This window comes from Tenebrio molitor, chromosome 1 (assembly GCF_963966145.1).
Source record: "Tenebrio molitor chromosome 1, icTenMoli1.1, whole genome shotgun sequence".
In the NCBI taxonomy this organism is placed as follows: Eukaryota; Metazoa; Arthropoda; class Insecta; order Coleoptera; family Tenebrionidae; genus Tenebrio; species Tenebrio molitor.
The window spans coordinates 31,012,685-31,032,137 of NC_091046.1; the positions used below are offsets into that span (position 1 = coordinate 31,012,685).

Consider the following 19,453-nt stretch of genomic DNA (forward strand, 5'->3'; position numbering starts at 1 on the left):
TGCCAACTTGGTTTTATTTCTTGAGAATTAAATTTTTGAAATATCTTTTTCAGCTTTTAAAACAAAGATATGTAGGTATGTAGCATATCATTGAATTCAGAAAAAAATGCTTTATTCAAAAACGTTAAATTTGACCCATCATCTCATTTAAAAAAAAACTAGTTGGCCTTATATCTCAAAAACAAATGACGGTACAAAATTGAAAAATAGTATATTATGATACAAGTTTATAAGGAAGCCTTTAAAGCACGCGCGACGAGTTTAAGAACACGACGCGTAGCGGAGTGCTTTTAACGTCGCAAGAGCTTTAAAGGCCCTTATAAACATGTATCATACGCTATTTTTTATTATACCTGCACTAAAATCTAAAAATTATAACAAAAAAAGTAAATTGAAATACCTTTTCTCAAGTAATCTATCTGTGCCATTAATCGTTGATATAGAAATGGTCAATTGTTGTTGTTTCGTTGCTATTATAACTTTTCTATAAATGTCATAAATCATTGTTCAAAATGTAGGTGAATTTGTTGTTACCTAAGCAACCCTTAAAGGCCCTTTTTCGCACGCATTTTAGTGTCAAAAACAGGGATTATGATTCAGGTATAATAAAAAATACGTTTTAATAGAATTTGAATCCTCCTTCACGGAGAGGGGTTAAAATAATCAACTGTACCCATACTTAATAGCGAGGGTAAAATAAGACCTAATTTTTTAATCATATACAGATGTCCCCAAAAAAAGACGAGTCCATAGCTCCCTTATTTATCGGAGGATTTTAATTATTTATACACCAAATTAAATGGTTTTTAATAAGCTACAAAACAGCTTAATAAATTCAAGTATAGCTCCAAGGACTTTAAGCCTAAACTGTAAAAATATTTTTTTTCAAATGGGATTACATACTTTTTTTAGTAATTCTGATAGAGATTTTAATTCTGAAAACAACAATGTATCACAAGTATAACTTCACATAAAAAAATAACACTAACTTTTGAAACAAATGACGAGCACCAAGCGAAAAGCTATCAAAATGCATTGCGTTACAATGTAATAACCAAATTAAGGTAGCTGGAAAAACAAATGACAAATAATAATATGTGGGATTACGCAGATATGCCGCCAATGTTTAGCGCAAAATGGAACATAGACGATAGTAGCGTTTTTTTACTTTTTTTTCTGAATTTTTGGTATTTAAGTGTATACTTGTGATGCATTGTTGTTTTCAGAATAAAAATCTCTAACAGAATTACTAAAAAAAAAATGTAATTCCATTTGAAAAAAAATATATTTTGACCCCATGGGGCTATACTTGAATTTATTAGGCCATTTTGTAGCCTATAAACAACCATTTAATTTGGTGTACAGATAATTAAAATCTTCCAATAAATAACGGAGTTATGGACTCGTCTTCTTTTTTGGGGACACCTGTTTGTACTATAATATCATAAGTGGTGAAGCTTTGTCGAAAAAAAATTCAAATTGTACGAGAGTTTGTTGCATAGCAATTTATCGAGTGACATTGTTAAAAAAAAAACACAAGTCGCAGACGAGTGGTTTTTGATCAATGTCACGAGATAAGTTGGTAACAAACTCGAGTAAATCAATCGTAAAATTTTGCCAGAAAAAAATTTACCACGAATGGAATTCGGAGGACTATTTCATGAATAAAACTACACATTCAAATCTCCCAACTATTTATGAATTATAAATATTAAAAAAATATGAAATAACTGTCAAAATATTAAAAATGACAGTTGTTGCCATAGAGGTAAAATTTTATCACTCGAAAACTGGCTTGGTTTCGATTTTGTTTCGTAAATATCCTCCACTCATTGGCTCTAAATATGAGGTGTAGCCGATAAAATTTTGGTTTAGTTCATTTTACCGATTGAAATTTTTTACTCATTTTGAATGACGAGATGCTATTGGCCGGCCGAAATGTTTTACGAAAACTTTTTGCTTTTTGTGCGCTAAAAACTTTAGAGTTTTTTGAAGAAAGAACGATCGCTGTTCTAATAATAACAGTTTTTACTGTTTTTCATTCGAGTATTTTAATCGGGTAATTCTTTTTTCCCGCTTTGTTATCAATGGATGTGTGGACACATGAGCGGGTGTGAATTTTAGTATTCCATTTATATTTAATTTTAACTTTCTTTGGAAGAATTTGTGGAAAAAATGATAAATAAAAAAAAAGTTTATTTTAACGAGTCGTATTGGTGGTTAAATTTATTATGTGGATTTCCATAACACCCGGTATAATTTTATCACTATTTTTCCTGATAATGTTTATTTTCTGTAATAATAATATCACAAGAGAGTGAAAATAAATTGAAAATAATTCCACAGATTTTCGAAAACTTGTTGCCATTTGGCAACAAGTTTGAGAAAGAATTTGGAGAATTATTTTCAATTTATTCTCACTCTCCAGGGGTATTCGGAGGATTATTTTTTCATGAGTACAAAATCAAAAATACAAAAAAAAAATATATTATCGCACTGAATCGTTTTTCGTTCATTTTCAACAATTGATGACACTTACTGTCAAATTGAAAAATACGTCGTCACTAAAGAAAAATTAAAACAAAATACGAACCATAATTATTCTCACTTGGATAATGTACTTAGATTATTCTCACTATAATAACGATACAATTGGACAGATTGGAAGTTATAAACATGAAAAAATAATCAGTTTAATTTAATTGATTCAACCTAAAATTGAAGTGCATCTTATTTAACAAACATTATTTTTTTAAACATGACTAAAACCTACGACTCGTTTTAATATTTAAAACTATATGTAATTACAAAACACCTGTATATGTGATTACAAAATCATAATTAAGATATAGAGTTTTCCATAAAATTAGATTTTCACATTGATTTACATACGTACTTTGGTATCATTCTTAATAGTACCGTGTGAACAACAATTACTGATTGAGTTGGCAATAAATTCTGGTGACTTTTGGTGACTTTTATGTCATGTTCCAACGAGAAAACCATTTTATTAATAAAAGAATACAAAAACCAAGACGTTTAAATATGAAATGTATCAGCTGTCAATAGTGTCAATAAAACAAACCGAAATAGGTACAATTCACAGTCTTGAAAATTTCATGTAACATTTTTTATTGCCAACTGAAACAGTTATTGTTGCTCACCCTATATTTGTCTTTATTTTATCTATGAGAGATCCACTGACACATCCACATTAGGTGAATTTAGCGACGTCCATTTAATAACAAGAGAAAATGTAATTTTGTCCAAAAATAAATTCACTTCTTTAAACAACCACACTTTTTACAAATAAGAAAGAAATTTTATTGCTATAGGCCCATATTCACCAACGCCAATTAACGTTAACTGTAGGTTAAAATGCTTCGTTACTTAGATACCTATTGTTGTGACAATGCTTTCGTATAATTTAACCTACAGTTAACTTTAACTGGCGTTGGTGAATACGGCCGTTAGTAACATTAATATATACACACAAAGATAAATTAGAAAATAGAATATTACAAAATATAACTTTTAAGGATAATTTAATATGATATAATTACTCAAACGATTTTAATTACACTGTTTCTATACTAACTTGTATCCATAAACTGAGAATAAATACTTGTACAAAAATAATAATCTTAATACATACTACCTTACAGAACTAATAATAACAACACTGCACAAATAGGTATTGTTCTAAATAATAAGAAACGGACGATGAAATATATTAACAAAAAAAAAGATGACATGATGGAATAATTTAACACTGAAAATAAAAAATATACAAAGTTATCTTAAAAAGAAAAGTGTTACTAGTTACTTTACAACGGTTTCAGTAAAATTAAAGCAAACTTTTTTTATATAATTATAAAAAATATGATTTGTGCACAACCATTAAAACTAAATGTGTTGTCAATTATTCTTTATGGAACACTGACAACATATTTTGTTACTCGATATATCAGACCAAAAAAGAATAAAATAATGCGTAAACAATATTTCGCAAAATAAATAATGTATACAAAATAAATAAACCTTTCTTTAATATATCTGTATAATGCATACAATTTGATAAAAAAAGAACACAATACATACACAATACATACATGAAATAAAAAAAAAAGTTTTTGGATAAAGCTCTGATTTGAATTTTAAAGTTACTTTTCTATATACAGTTATATTATCATAAGACTTTTATAACAATTTTAATATACAGATACAGAGCAATTCTTAGATTAAAAAATTTCTTGTTGCCAACTGAAACAGTTATTGTTGCTCACCCTGTATATTATATCATTAAGAGTACTGGGTGATCAAGAAGGACTGTTTAAGTTGGCAACACAATTAAGAAAAATTTTTATTCGGCTATTTACAACACTGCAACCGGATATGTTTTGTGGGTTTATTTGAGAGATATCTGACGTAGTATTAATAACGACAAAATGCTAGGTTATGAGAGTAAAAATTAACGGCAAAAAGAAATCAAAGTTGGAATTCGGAATAATAATCTAAAAATTAACTAAAGGAAATTCTCGAAGTGCTCCCCATTTTGCTCTAAACATAAATTAACTCTTCTCTCGAACGATTCACCAGCATGTTTAATTTAATTTGAAATGTCAAATTTGACTTATCACTGATGTGCCTGTCAGTGTGAAGTCGTCAACAAATGGAAGTTACTCCAGTTGTACCATTTAAAAATAAAATTCAGCATTACCAACTTAAACAGTCCTTCTTGATCACCCCGTAGAAGTGTCTCTTTTTGTGGTAAGCCCTGAGATTGAAGACCGAAACGCAGTTGAAGTCGACAACTGGGCAAAGCACATGAAGAGCTTCTACTATCTACTCGGAATGATATATAGTATTTTATCTTCAAGCGGATAACAAAACAAAAAATAGAACATGAACTCACTTATTTATTTTTCGTTTCCTGCAGTTACAATCTTCAAATTTTAAGGCATTAATAATTTCTAATTTCCCTTGTTATTGGTATACTTTGTCCAGCGAGAGATTGGGAGATTTTCAATTGTATTAAATTAACCCAACACTACAAAATGCACTAGAATACATTAATTAGAGCATAATTTCAGGGCAAAAATGTTACTGCTTGAAGGATATATTTCAAATTTTACGTACGCTAGGTACTACTTCCTCTACGTAGAATTTAGTGGGTTTTATGTTAACCAATCTCTCGCTGGACAAACTTTACTATGCCAGCGAATAAATTTCGGACACCAAATTTGCTGTCATTTGGAAAAATGAAATGTAGTCTAGGCTTTATTGTCATAATTTTTGACATATTAAAATTATTTTCTCAATACTTCAAAGGGGCGTATCCGAGTTGGGCCCGGTACCTGAGATAATCCTCGCTCAAATTTATCAGCCCCCAAGTATCCCCAATCCGGGCACCGCCTAATCCGATAAGGCGTAGGGCCACGCGGCCAACAACTAATTATAAAAATGAATCTTAATTTTAGTTCCCTTTGAATATTTGCTAGTGAATCTGTAAATACCTACCTAGTCTCAGAAATGGAAGTGAAATCAATTTTGAGTGAATAAGGGAAACAGTTGCTTGTAGTGAATAATTTTAAGTTTTGTGTGGCAAGGAAGTTAAATGACGATGAAATTCGGTGGGGTTGTGTCAACAAAAAATCAAACTGCCTTGCAAAAGTTTAACCTTCGGTTCCGAACCAACGAATGTGATCAGCAGTGATCTTATTCAAAATCACCCGGAAGAAGAAAATATAGAGATGCAAGCACTGAGTAATGGCGTCAAAAGAAAAGCTCTAGACAATGTAACACACAAACCTGCAAAACTGTTGCGTCAAGAATTGCGACGAAATGGTTTTTTGGATCAAATTTTCACTTATGACGTGGATCGTGCGCTGAAGGCGGCGCGGCGGAGGATTATTACAGGTAGCCGGGCCCAACTCGGATATCGGGTTACAAGGCTTTAACGCGCGGGCCCAACTCGGACACACCGCTTCAAAGTAACGTCAGATTAACTGAATCTGAACATGTGAATTGTGTCAAAGTGACAACTGTGGAAAATAGGGTTATTAATATGTAAGGGGTGTTTTACAACTAATGACAACGACATGAAATTGATGTCCGAAATTTATTCGCTGGCATAGTCCTTGAAGTTTCGGTAATATTAGTAAAGTCTACAATGCTATCCATTCTATCCGATGTACTTTCTGCAAATTTCCACGTAAAACTTTCCCAAAATGATGAATGATCGCGATTTGTAATTTTTAGTATCCTGAACTTTTACTACCCAAATCTTCGGTATCTCTCATTGTCAAATTGATGATTTCATTGCATCGAAAGCGGTCACACTTAGTCACAAGTAAGACGTAACCTACAATAATAATTTAGTGGAGGCGAGACGCCGGTGATTATGTTGATAAGCACTGCACTATTACTTGATAGTATTATCTGTAATAGTGTATGTACTGCGGCAAAATTACCGTGCCGCCGGGTGGTGGAGGGTTAAGATTTATAATTCTTCCTCTAGCAAACTCAGAAATTTTACCTGTGTAGCCAAAAACTTTTCATCAGGAGCAATTATGTAGAAATCATACACTTTTCGCCCGGGACTGTGGTCGTGTTAGATCTACATCCATTTTGCCGCCATCAGCATCAATTTTGGTGCATTTCATTTTAGAACAGTACTATGGCGGCCATCACTATCTTGACATTCATGTAAAGTGTAAATAAACCTTTAGGAACCGTAACCCCACTTTCGATTCTCGTCATTTTGACATGCATATTGTTATTTTGCCAATCAATTTAAACTGTTTAATGCTCAGATATTCCAAAAATCCGACATGATGAACAAAATCAGAGCAATCGTACATAGATAACCTGAGGTAAACGTCTGTGTAGTAGAAAATGGCAAAATAATTTCGAGTTTTGAAATTTACCACCCAAAAAATACCAATCTTGGGCTATTTTTGACATTATATTGCCAACTTTGGTTATAAGAATCCCCAATTTAGAAATATTTTTATTTTGTCAACATAATTCAACAGGTGGTGGAAATTTAGAATCGAGACAAACTATGTTATTATCCAATTTTCATTTGTTTTCAAGTTATAGCGTAATTAAAATTTTTATTTAGCGTTCTACTTGTATACAAATTTTCGTTTTTTTTCACAGTGTACAAAGTACACTTCGCCGCAAAATTAACGCATACTGTTTAAAAACAAATTTTAATTTTAAATGATGTATTATGAAAAATGAAGTTACGTTATAATAGTAAAGCATTTATTTTGTAATTTTTAATTAAATAAACAGAAATATACAGGGTATTTTGAAGCTTAACAAAATCAAATTCGAAAAAAAAACAATTTAATAACGCGTGTTTCATCCTCTTGCATTAATAACTGCTTCACATCATCTACCCATACTCGATATCAACGTTCTAATGTCATTTTGATCGATAGTATTCCAAATTTCTGTAAGGTGGTTTCCAAGATCACCAAAACTTAATGCAGGTGGATACAAGGTTTTTAGGCTTCTGCCCATATTGTCCCATAAATGTTTAATGGGATTCAAAACCGCGCTGCGAGCTGGCCAATTCATAGTGACAATTATAACTTCCTGAAAGTACTGTCTCACTATCTGAGCTGATATGGAATTTTCGCCGATGTAAGGTGCGTAAGGTACAACATGAGGTTCCAAAATGGTTGTTACGTATCTGTCTGCTGTTAACCTTCCCTGGTTTACAATTACTAGCTCCGTACGGCCTTCTAAAGATATCCCACCCCAAACCTTAATTGAGCCTCCACCATAACTGACGGCCTGAGCAATGTTACATTGAACATAAGGTTCCCCTGGTCGTCTATAAACCCTCATACGCCTGTCATTGGAAAATCTACAAAACCTAGACTCGTTCGTAAACAGCACTCTAGCCCAATCAGCTTCTTGCCAGTTTAAATGTGCATGAGCAAATTCTAAACGATGTTCTGCCGTTAAAAGTGGACCAGTAGCAGGAACGTAGGGTAGTAGCTGATGTTCTGCTAACCTTCTCCTAATTGTGTCTTGGCTGATCAGAGCGTTATACCTCAAAGAAAAGGCTTCTTGAAGGCTAGTACTTGTTACAAACCTCTGTCTTAACGTCTGTAATCTTAAAAATCTGCCTTGATTAGCCGTTGTCATTCGTTTTCGCCCCTTCCCGGTTCGTCTTTTGTTGATTCCAGTTTCTAGGTACCGATTTATGACTCTTGAAATGGTTGATTGCATCATACCAAAACGTTCTGCAATACTTTGCTGCGTTCTTCCTTTTTCGGAAAGTGCTACAGCCACTGTACATTCTTCTGATGAAAGATTTCTTGAATGTCGTTGACTACAATTCATTTTATTATAAAATATGACAGAAACAATGTCTACCTCACTTGGTTAATAAATATGTAGCAAAATTCTTCGAAACCAATGAGCAAAAAGTGCAACACTTTGGTTTTTTTAGAATTTAACAAAAACTAATCAATGGTTTTTAATGAATATCGCACGAAAACATGAAGATAATCTGAATCAACATTTTTGGTTTCCAACTAGCAGTGAAAAAATTTGTAAAATGGAATACGATTATTTTTTTAAATTATGCATTAATTTTGCGGCGAAGTGTACAAGTGAACACTCGGGAAGTACTAATTCGACGTATTAGAAGTACTGCCGCCAAGAAAAGCATCAAGCAATTAATAGAGCAGCAAGCGCCCTTCGTAGGCGAAGTAGAAAGTGTTTAGAGGTCAACGGCGGTATTTTTTAACATTTAATAAAAGAACGTGCTTACTAAGGCAATGTTAATGTTTGCAATTTTGTTTATTTTTTATTACGCTATAACTTGAAAACAAATAAAAAGCGGATAAGAACATATGAGTTTATTTTACATTATTTTCACGTGTGAATACACTCATGAAGTTTCGGCTGTTCCTCCCGAATCACCCTGTATATTTTAGAATACCTATATGAGTATACTCTAGGCAACACATACTACACACATTGTGAAGTCTTAGGGAAGTTGACTTCTATTTCATTCTAAAGGGATAAAGCAAATGAAAACAATTTCTTTACGTTATTTTGTAAGTGCATAAATAAGAATGAGATACTTAAAATTAAATAAAAAAAAAATATGTGACTACGTTTGTTGGAGCAAAACTGACTAACAGTTTCTGTTCTTTTAATTAATGAATGAAGAAAAAATGTAATCAACTTAATTAAGAGATAAGTTGCAGGAAGAATGGTATTATTAAACATATTTTACTGTTTTACGTACACATACTAATCTTAATGGGAGTTTCTGTATGTCCAAACAGTCGGTTTGTTCTGTTTCGTGATATTCTAAAGATACGACTTAAAAACACAGTTCAGATGGTGCTGATTCGTACGTGTTATGAAAGAATTCACCTACCTATTTTTGTATTTTCGTATCCCACCTCCACCCGGCGGCACGGCAATTTTGCCGGAGTACATACACTATTACGGATATTACTATCAAGTAATAGTGCAGTGCTTATCAACATAATTACCGGCGTCTCGCCTCCGCATTTTGACTTTGTTGTGTATTATGTTCTGTGTCAATGTTAAGGAACTTCCTCACGATGTGACATGAGTATAATAATATACCTTTTTGAATTTCAACTACCAATGTGTTATCTAAATCCAGAATTTTTAAATTTTTAAAAAGAGATTGCAGTACTATTCCCGTTGCTGAAATTACAAGTGGTAAAATCGAAATTTTTTCTAAACACCAAAGATTTCTCATAGCAACGGAGAGCTCTAAATATTTATTAATTTTTGTGTTATATGTCTGTGTTATATTATGTGAATTTGGAACAGCTATATCTAAAATATATGCTTGCTTTTGTTGTTTATTTAAAATAATAATGTCTGGTCTGTTATGCTGAATATGAATGTCAGTTAAACTTGTTCTATCAAAGTATAACTTGTAACTGTCATTTTCCAAACAACTTTCTGGTGTATAACTATAATGTGGCTGTGTATTCTTTAATAAATTGAATTTAACAGCTAAATTCATGTGTATAATTTTAGCGAATATATCGTGACGTTTTTTATATTCGCTTTGAGCCAAAACTGTGCAAGAAGAAATGATGTGTTCAATGTTTCCCCTTCAGTTCCGCAAATCCTACATTTATCAATTATCGATTGTAAACCGCATATGTGTTTTTTATAATTTCTTGTATTTATAACACGATCTTGTATTGCAAATATAAAACCCTCCGTCTCAGGGTGAATATTTGATTTCTTAAGCCATGCATGAGAGGCCTGAATATTAACTTCTGGTTGTTCCAGTTTTTTAAAGTATCTCCCATGTAAAGACTTCTGTTTTATATTTGCTATAGTGTCAGGTATATTTGGCTTAACAATATCTGAAATTATATTATCACTTAAATTTAAAGGTGTGTAGCCTTTATCGGCTAAAACCAAAGCATTAAAAAAGGTGTTATCACGAGCTCTATTGAGGAAATAATTTTTTAGTGAAGCAATTTGATTTTTTAGCAGTATTTCTAGATTTGAAAAACCCCTACCACCGTTTTCGCGTGGTAAATTAAATCTTTCAATAGCAGATTTAGGATGGTGTTTACTAAATTTGGTAAAAAGAACTCTAGTTTTAATGTTTATGTTCTGTAAATTAGTTTTGGACCATTTTATAACACCAAAAGAATAGGTCAGTAATGGAACAGCATATGTATTAACTGCTTTAATTAAATTATTACCGTTTAATTTTGATTTTAAAATAGATTTAATTCTTAAATAAAATTGCTTTTCTAAATTTTCTTTTATAATTGAGTGTTGAATATGATATGATTGATTAATACCTAAATATTTATAAAATTCTCCTTTATTTAAATTTTTATTGATTTCTCCTTCTTGAGTTATATATTCTAAACGTTCGTAATGACCGCGACATATTGATTGCATTATTGTTATTACATATAATAAATGATATTCTACCATACTAATTTTTAAAAGATTTTTCTCATATTGTTGGTTGATTTTCTTGTCTTTTTACAACGAAACAAATTTAATCCACCAAATCCTATTAGGTTGACTTTCAGTTAGTGAATAGACACATTTTAAAAGATAATTGAGCACAGCTATTATTAGACAGACATAGCTTGTCGTGTAGGTTTGTCAGTAGTAATGAAATTTCGTAACTTTGCAATTGAGAATTAAAAGCAAAGAAGGCTATAAAGTTTAATTATAATATAAGTTGAACTAAAGTAGGAAAAGTTTTTAACAGTAGTTAGGTATACAATAATTCATTTGGCGCAAGGTCGCTTCACAGTGGTTTGAACAACTTGACGTTTATGTTAATTAAGTTAAATTATTAACTTGGCCCAATTAAGGATTACAAAGAATAAATAAATCTTGCAGTAGTAGAGCACGTTGAAGTATTATAAGTTATAAAGTATTTTAATGATGAATTTTACACTTCTTCGCGTGATTAATTTTTATAAAATCAAAAGTCATTTTCTGAGTGATCTGATTGTCCAGATGTCACTCACAATATTTCCAATTTTTTATCTGGTAAATCAGCCTTGATAATAATTTTTAGTAGGTTTATACAAAGTTGAGTACATAGGTATGTGATTACAAGAACTTGATAAAAGTAATACCGATCAGGAAAGTACTTAAATGTTTTTATCGTTAAAATAGATTTTAAAATTAATAAATCAAACTGATACTGTGGATTTCGATATATGGTTTGGAAATTACTGTCATTTAGTACATATACGGTATCATTACATTGATTACTTCAGATTTACACTTCTTATAACACATACGTATTTACTTAAAGTTGATTCAAAAATTAAAAAACCACCAGCTGTTGCGTTAGGTTGGTAAAATTTAAAACACCCAAGGTAGATATTTGGTCATTGTTCACTTTAACTACTTCTGGAAGTTTCGCGTTTTTTCTGGCTAGACAGCCTCAGGGCGTCCTCGTAGATCGTTTCCCACTATTCAAACCTTGTGCAAATGAATTTTCCTTACCCTTTATACTAAGTTATACTAAGACATTGGCGCGACCTTGAAACACAACAAGAGAGAAAAAAGGCATTTGCACAAGGTTTGAATGGTGGGAAACGATCTAGGAGGACGCCCTGAGGCTGTATAGCCAGAAAAAACGCGAAAATTCCAGAAGTAGTTAAAGTGAACAATTACCAGATATTTTTTCATACTATGTTTGTAACTATAAATTCAGTTGCTTTGAATTTCGTTCATATTGTTTTATTAGCAGCACGTTTCATTCATTTATTGATTCTTATTATTTTTACTTAAAAATGCCCAGAAAAACAAGACGCTTAATAAACATTTAACCTCAAAATTACAAGTCTCACCAAATTTTACGCTAGACAGCGTTGCCGATAGTAATTATCGAGGAAAATGCGACGTTGGTGGTTTTTTGATTTTTGAATGGACTTTAGATAACCACTATGATTAAATATGTATAAGTAGAAATCGATGATTAGATAGCATTTTTGGGAAGCACACTATGTAAACAATTTGTTCGACCTAAAAAAAAATTAATAATCTGGAAAGCTGGAAAGTTTAATTACGTTGATAGCACATATTTCAAATCTAGTTTTAATATAAAAACATATTTTCAACTAAGGTATCGTCTTTGTAAGTAACTAGACTCAAACTTATGTCTTCTTGATTCTTGATAAAATGTAGTTTTGATTTTCCATTGTGTCCTTTTTGAATTAAGAAATCAGTAATTCTAAATTTTTCACTGTAACAATAATTATTTTGCCCAGGCCGGGGCGCTTAGTTTTCTTATTACACTTATGAAAGTGAAAACTAATAAAGATGAAGAGGTAGGTATAGATATCAAGTGTTCATTTAAATTTATCCTCAAAGCTGGCGTTGAAGAGTTGATTGCGAATGCGCACTCGTCAGTCTGCACAGTAAAAAAACAAACAACGCAAAAAGTGAGGTTAGATTTAAACAGTTCATCCGTGCTCTGTAATTCGTGGTGACTCTTCAACACCTACTTTGAGGATAAATTTAAGTGAACGCCCGATATATGCTAGTTAAGTTTGCCGATTATTTCACTTTTTCACTCACAGACAATTAGGAGACAAATAATGCATCACATCATGCCAGTGAAACAACATGCTAGGTACATACCATCGGTGGACATTAAAACCTGGGACATCCAAACAACTTTCATTGTGTATCAAACTTTCGCTTTGTCCCAAATTAGCAGATTAACTATTGTCACACTGGCATCACTCTTTGGTCTCTTTGCAATCAACTCTTAACCCGTCGAGTTTCAATGTTTTTTTGTTACCTACCTGTTCTGACCACCAAAAAACCGATTCTGTGAATAATTACCAACTATTTAATTGGGAAAATAAACAATATCATTCAATATGAAACAAACTGAACTTTAACTTGATGGTTTTGACAAATAAACGTCATTTAACCCGTCATAATTTTTATAACCTTTTCGTAAAAAACCAAATTTAACCGATACCAATTTTGTAATTTTTGACTTGATACAACTGTTATCTTGTCCCAGCGTTTAATGTCCACCGATGGTACACGGTCAATTTTTTCGTGTCAGTTAAGGTTGGGGGTTACTGGCCATCATTGCACTAGTCTAGCACCGTACTATAGCATATTTTTTCCTGCAACGAAATGCAACCTCCCTATTGGTTACTCTATTCCACTAACCAATAGGGACGTCGCATTTCGTTTCAGGATGTCGTAAATGGCGCGCGCAACCGCCTACCAGGAACAGTTATTTATGTATCAAGGGCATTATGAAGATGTTTATGTTCGAGGACAACCAGTAAGGACGAGGGCCGCCAGGCCCGAGAGTTTTTAAGTTGCACGAAAGCATAAACATCGAGTAATGCCCGTGGTGGATACAACTTTTTATATTTCACTGCATTTGAATTTGTGATCATTTATAGTTATTTATGTATCGGGCTGCCAGGTCCGAGTGTTTTTAAGGTGCCCGAGAGCATAAACATCGAGTAATGCCCGTGGTGCCTACAACGTTTTATGTTTCACTGCATTTGAATTTGTGAACATTTAAAAAATTTATAAAATGTGAACTTGATTTTCCTAAATATCCTAGTTTGCGGTGGCTCGTATCTATGACGAGTTGTTTGAGCGGGCGTAATAAGCGGGCATTATGATTTATACGCCCTAGGGCATATATCTCGTTGTCAAGGTATAAAAAAACAAATAATGATTCATTGAAACATAATTTTTTTTATAAATTTTGAACTTGATTTTACTAAATTTCATAGGTTGCGGTGGCTTGTATCTATGACGATTTGTTTGAGAGGGCATAATAAGCGGGCATTATGATTTATACGCCCTAAGGCATTATAGCCTACTTAATATATCTCGTCATGTATAAAAAACAAATAATGATTCAGTGAAATATAAAAAAATATACTATAGTACAAGTCGCAAATGTAGCTTGATACTTGGGAAATGGATGCGCAAGTAGTGGAGAAAGACCCACTGTAAATGAAGCCGTTGGAAGATTTTCGGTCTTTCTTGCAACTCGGATTTCTCATTCTATCTGCGCATCTCAAGTATCAAGCTACGTTGTACGACCTGTAGTACATATCGCTTCTTGGCATTGATATACATGATTTCCATAGCCCAAAATAATTTTTAATATGAAAAGTTGTAGTAGAATTTGCCAGAAATTTATCTAAATATAAAATAAATGTGGTCAAAAGTATTTTGAAGAATTTTACGAATACATGTCCAGTTTCCAGTATAATAATGTTACGTTTAATCCGTGATTTTAACAAAGTGACAAACCACTCTGAGGATCACTCATACTCCCGTTGAGAAAACAACTTTCTACCATAAATGCCTTTTTTTGTTCAGTCAGATATGTAATAGTAATATTAAAACATAAGTTTTATAAAACTTAATTAAGACACGAGTTTGATTTGCAGCACAACTGTCTGTAAATGACGAGTGCTCTTAAGGTTTATAAACCGAATTTTTATGCTATTTTTTCTAATTTGCATTTTAAATACATGTTTTTGTGACACTTTTATTTCAAAGTTGATATTTAAAGTAAAATTTAAAATTTGATTGTAGCCTAAACATAATTGTCATTTTTCGCAAGTAAAATTGCAATTAAAGATGAATTATCCAGAAATACGCCAAATAGCAGAGAATACCACAGTAAATTTGCTGTCGGCAATGTGTGTTCCAACTGAAAAAAGTTCCTAGATTTCGATGAATGAGTTAATGCTTTGTTAAAACAACAAATTAGAAAAACTCTCTTGTAACATTAGATATTAGTTAGTTTTGAAAGAAACTAAAAAAAAAAAAACAGAATGTGTCGTAAAGACGCACGATAGAAGTGAAACTTTTGTATTACAGGGAAACATTGTAATTATGCATCAATCACTTTTAAATAGCATATTCACAACAAAATTGTATATTTTAATGAAGAAAATAAATTAAACTAGGCAAAAATGAATAGGGAATTCCACAATTTTTCTTGGAAAGCAAAATAATTGTCCCAATCCTCCCACGTATTCTTAAACACCAGATAAATTTAAAATGCTACAGCTACTTGAAACGATACATTTAATGTGCATAAATATATATTTTCAACACATTTCATTACAAATTTTAAACTGTATTTATGAAAAATTCAAAAAAGGAAAAATTCCCTATTCATTTTTGCCTAGTTTATAAACAACAATAACACTAAACAATATCGAAATGCGTAACTCATTGTTCATTTTTAAGCCTCCAAATTAATGAGAGGACATTATCGATAAATGCCGTGAGTGTGACAAAGACAGAAGTATACACAATTTTAAGGGATGTTTGTATCCTGTCAACAGATTAACTTACATTCAAGTGAGATGGAAATATTGGCGCAACCGTTGTGCGAGACACTGCTCCCACTCGACCCGAGTGTTTACCCCCACCACTTTTCGTCACCCGAAAAGGTTGCCGATCAAAATTTCAAGACCCTCCCATAAAAAGTTTCACTTCAAAAATGATGTACAAAATGAACAAAAACGACATTCAAGCCTAGTTTATAGAAGGATAATTTAATATTTACTTCGAATTAAATTTTAATGCGCGATTATCCCACGAATCCGAAACTTCGATTGGTTCAATCTGATCAGGTGTTCAGTTAATCCCCTGCAAACTGGCCCCTAATCACAAATTGGGGGTTAAACTTCCGTCAGTAACAGGTACAGGGTTTGACAAGGTACAATGTGGCTACAACACGGAAAATAAACAGAATTTGTGACACCGCACTCTTGACCAGATTTTTATTTAGACATCCGATGTCCGACTTGCATCAAAATTAGTAGCCCTGATTCCTTACTACACAAATATTTTACAAAAAGAAACATTCAAATCGGTGCACTTTTGTAGAAGTTATCGATTGGCACCAAAATCAATAGGCCTGGATTTCTTACTGCGGCAAATATTTTGTAAAAACAAAATTGAAAACGTATTTTTGCAAAAGTTATCGTAAATGAAAAAAATCCACAGACAGACAGACAGTCAGACATGCAGCTGCCAGGGACAAAACTGTCTTATTTTACGTGTTGAACATAGGACAATCAAAATTTGACCTTACAGGTACACAGTTTTTCGACCCCATCATCATGCTTCCATTTCCTTACGGAACATTTGCATTTTCTACACGTGTAGTTGAATACTGATCGTGTAATTTGTATAAGTTCAAGTTGACAGTAGAAAGAAGAAAGAATCGAAGCCCATTTTGAACATTTGTTGCATTAAATAGAATTAAACTTATAAAATTGGTTTTTATTGTTTAACACGTAGGTTTTGAAAATATTCAGGAAACAAATACCTAGTGCGTTGTATTCTTTGGGAAGTGGTCTTGTCAAACGAGGTGTCACTTGGCATACCCTTGCATTTGAAAAAAAAGAAGTTAGGGGTTGTTGTGCACTTCCGGAAGGAGATATGCAAAAACTATATGTGTCAAAATGTAGGCAAGGAAAAACAAAAATCAACCTGTTTCGGGATTTTCTACAAAAACAGCCTAATACCAAGTTATGAATTTTATTTCAGTTAAAGTTTCCACACTGTATAACTAAATACATACAGGGTGTTAGGTAAACGTCCGGCCAAACTTTAACCGCGAGCTACTGGCTTCATGTAGAACTCGGAAAAAATATTTAAAAAATTCTGTCAAAAAATAAATTGACATTTAATTTTTGAGGAATTTTTTTTTTAACTGCTTTTAGTCTTCTACGTTGTCCCATAACCTCGTAGGTAAAATTTCGGCACATTTTTAAAATACACCCTGTATATCATATTTTATAAAACATACACCAATGCGGTTTCCTTGTTTTAAAGCATATTTCCTAGAGGTTACTTCGCATTGGCGTAAACGTAGACGCGTATGAAACAAACGCGCACTATCGCCGAATTTTGGTCATCCCTTTTCGCACAAATGCAGGTGACATATTTGACGTTTATCTTCCTAACCTTACAAACACTTACGAAGTTAAAGACAACATTTGGACGTAATTTATTATACTGGATGCTTTAATTCTTCCATAAAGGTCTAAAACACGATCGGAATATTTTAGCAAGGTAATTTAGTTCACGTACGCTTCCTGTGTCTTCAAATAAAGTGACGACTCTCCTAACCTTACATTTTTTAAAGCCTACATTTGCATAGTGTTCCACGAGAAAATGAAGTATGTCATTGAAATTCTTACGACACTCTCCATAGGTAATTTTTTTTTCCTTTTTCAACAATATTGAAATTTCTGCCGCTGTAATCTATTTTTAGGGTATTTTCAATAAATTTGCACAATTTGACGTTTCTAGTAAAGCGTGCCCAATTTTGACAGACTTTAAAGAGTGTACAAAATGTTGTTTGGCAATTAATCATCAATTGTTTCAAAAGGTAACTACTCAAATACCTTCAAATTTTACATTAAATTTTTAACGACAAAATCTAATCTCTTCCTTGAATCAGACAAGTGATTTACTTAATTGTTTGTGTAGACCCCTATTTTTTAATGTTTAACAATCTAATAATAATCGCGCATAATTTTCTATAAAGGAAACATGTCTTAAAATTACATTTTTTAACTTGATGTAATTTTATTATTACTAATTGAACCTTCACGGTCTAAAATATCTGTATGTTAAATTTCATAAAAATCCATTGGCAAATAACCGAGATATTGGGCTCGAAAGTCTTAGCTGAGACACCCTGTATAAACTGAAAATAGTTATTTGTATGTCAAGGATGCGAAATCATACTCGTACTTTGACGAACCGAGAGAAAAATTGTCACCAAGGTTGCTTTGCGGCCGAGGCAACAATCTCGAGATCGTCAAAGGATTTCGTAGCCAAGGTGTACATAACATTTTGTGTGCAACCCGAAAATTTGTAATTATAAAATGAACAAGTAAAATTTCCTTCACTGTGGAAACGACATAAATAAAACAATTCACTTTGAGAAAAATTGCAAAAATGTCTGAATAAAATGACGATGTTTCAGTTCCTTGTATTCATCCAGAGTTAAAAAAATATTATAAATTGTGCAGTGTCGCATTTGAAACCTGAAAAATCGAAACGGCAATATGAAAAATGTTACAGTTACTTTGAGACTGATGTAACTAAAAGAATGTGAAAACCGTGTCGGATAATGTTGTACTGGCTTACCTATTTATTGGAATTTATTTATTGTGGGAGATAAATGTTAAGTTCTGTTATGCTAGGTTGTACAATTCGAGACACTGTCAATATACCGTCAAAAAATGTAAAATAGACTTTACATTATTAACCTCAATTTTACCGTTTGCGTCGATTTTGATTGACATGCGATTGACGTGAACAGAAAATAAATTTCAAAATTTGACTTTTGAATGTCACGTTGACAATAAAGAGTGATTTACATCGCAATTTTTTGAAGTGACAGAAAAATGATGCCCGAAATTCCGTGTCTCTATCTGTATCATCTGCTCATTTTTAGGTTATTTTAATCGTGGAAATAGCAGGAGCCGTGCAAAAACACAAATAAACCAAAATGTATGTCTGTTGATGACATTCAGGAAATGTTACGAGATATTTCTCTTTTTGATCGGTGAAAAATTAACCAAAATTAACCTAATTCACATGTGTATGTTTTATATACAGGGTTATTCTAAATGATTGTAGTCGAAGTAGGCCATGTCCATGTTATTACGTTTTTGTCGCTTTCATGTGAACTGTCAGTTGTGTCGCTGTCACTGTCATTTATTAGGTGAAAAGTGCGGTGATGAGGATTTTATTAAAAAAATAAAAAAAATATATATTTTTTTTTGTTAAATTAACGATTGAATCCAGAAATATTGAGTTGTTCTACAATCAATTTTAAAAATATTGAGCTGTTTTGCACCGAATTTAACACATCATTTTGATGATTTTTTTTATGTGG

General features: G+C 32.3%; 1 protein-coding gene and 1 long non-coding RNA gene across 24 annotated transcripts in view; one reads left to right on the forward strand and one right to left on the reverse strand.

Moving 5' to 3' along the window:
• Window positions 1-13,586, reverse strand: part of LOC138136596 (uncharacterized) — a 47,262-nt gene extending 33,676 nt beyond the window's left edge. For 3 of the 4 annotated variants that reach the window (XR_011161357.1, XR_011161351.1, XR_011161353.1), the window contains exon 1: window positions 13,162-13,586. This is a non-coding gene — a long non-coding RNA (uncharacterized lncRNA). The remainder of the gene's footprint in view (window positions 1-13,161) is intronic. The other variant, XR_011161359.1, reaches the window with a different exon arrangement.
• CaMKII (Calcium/calmodulin-dependent protein kinase II) overlaps window positions 1-19,453 on the forward strand; it is a 140,249-nt gene that overhangs the window by 83,950 nt on the left and 36,846 nt on the right. The window lies entirely within an intron of this gene.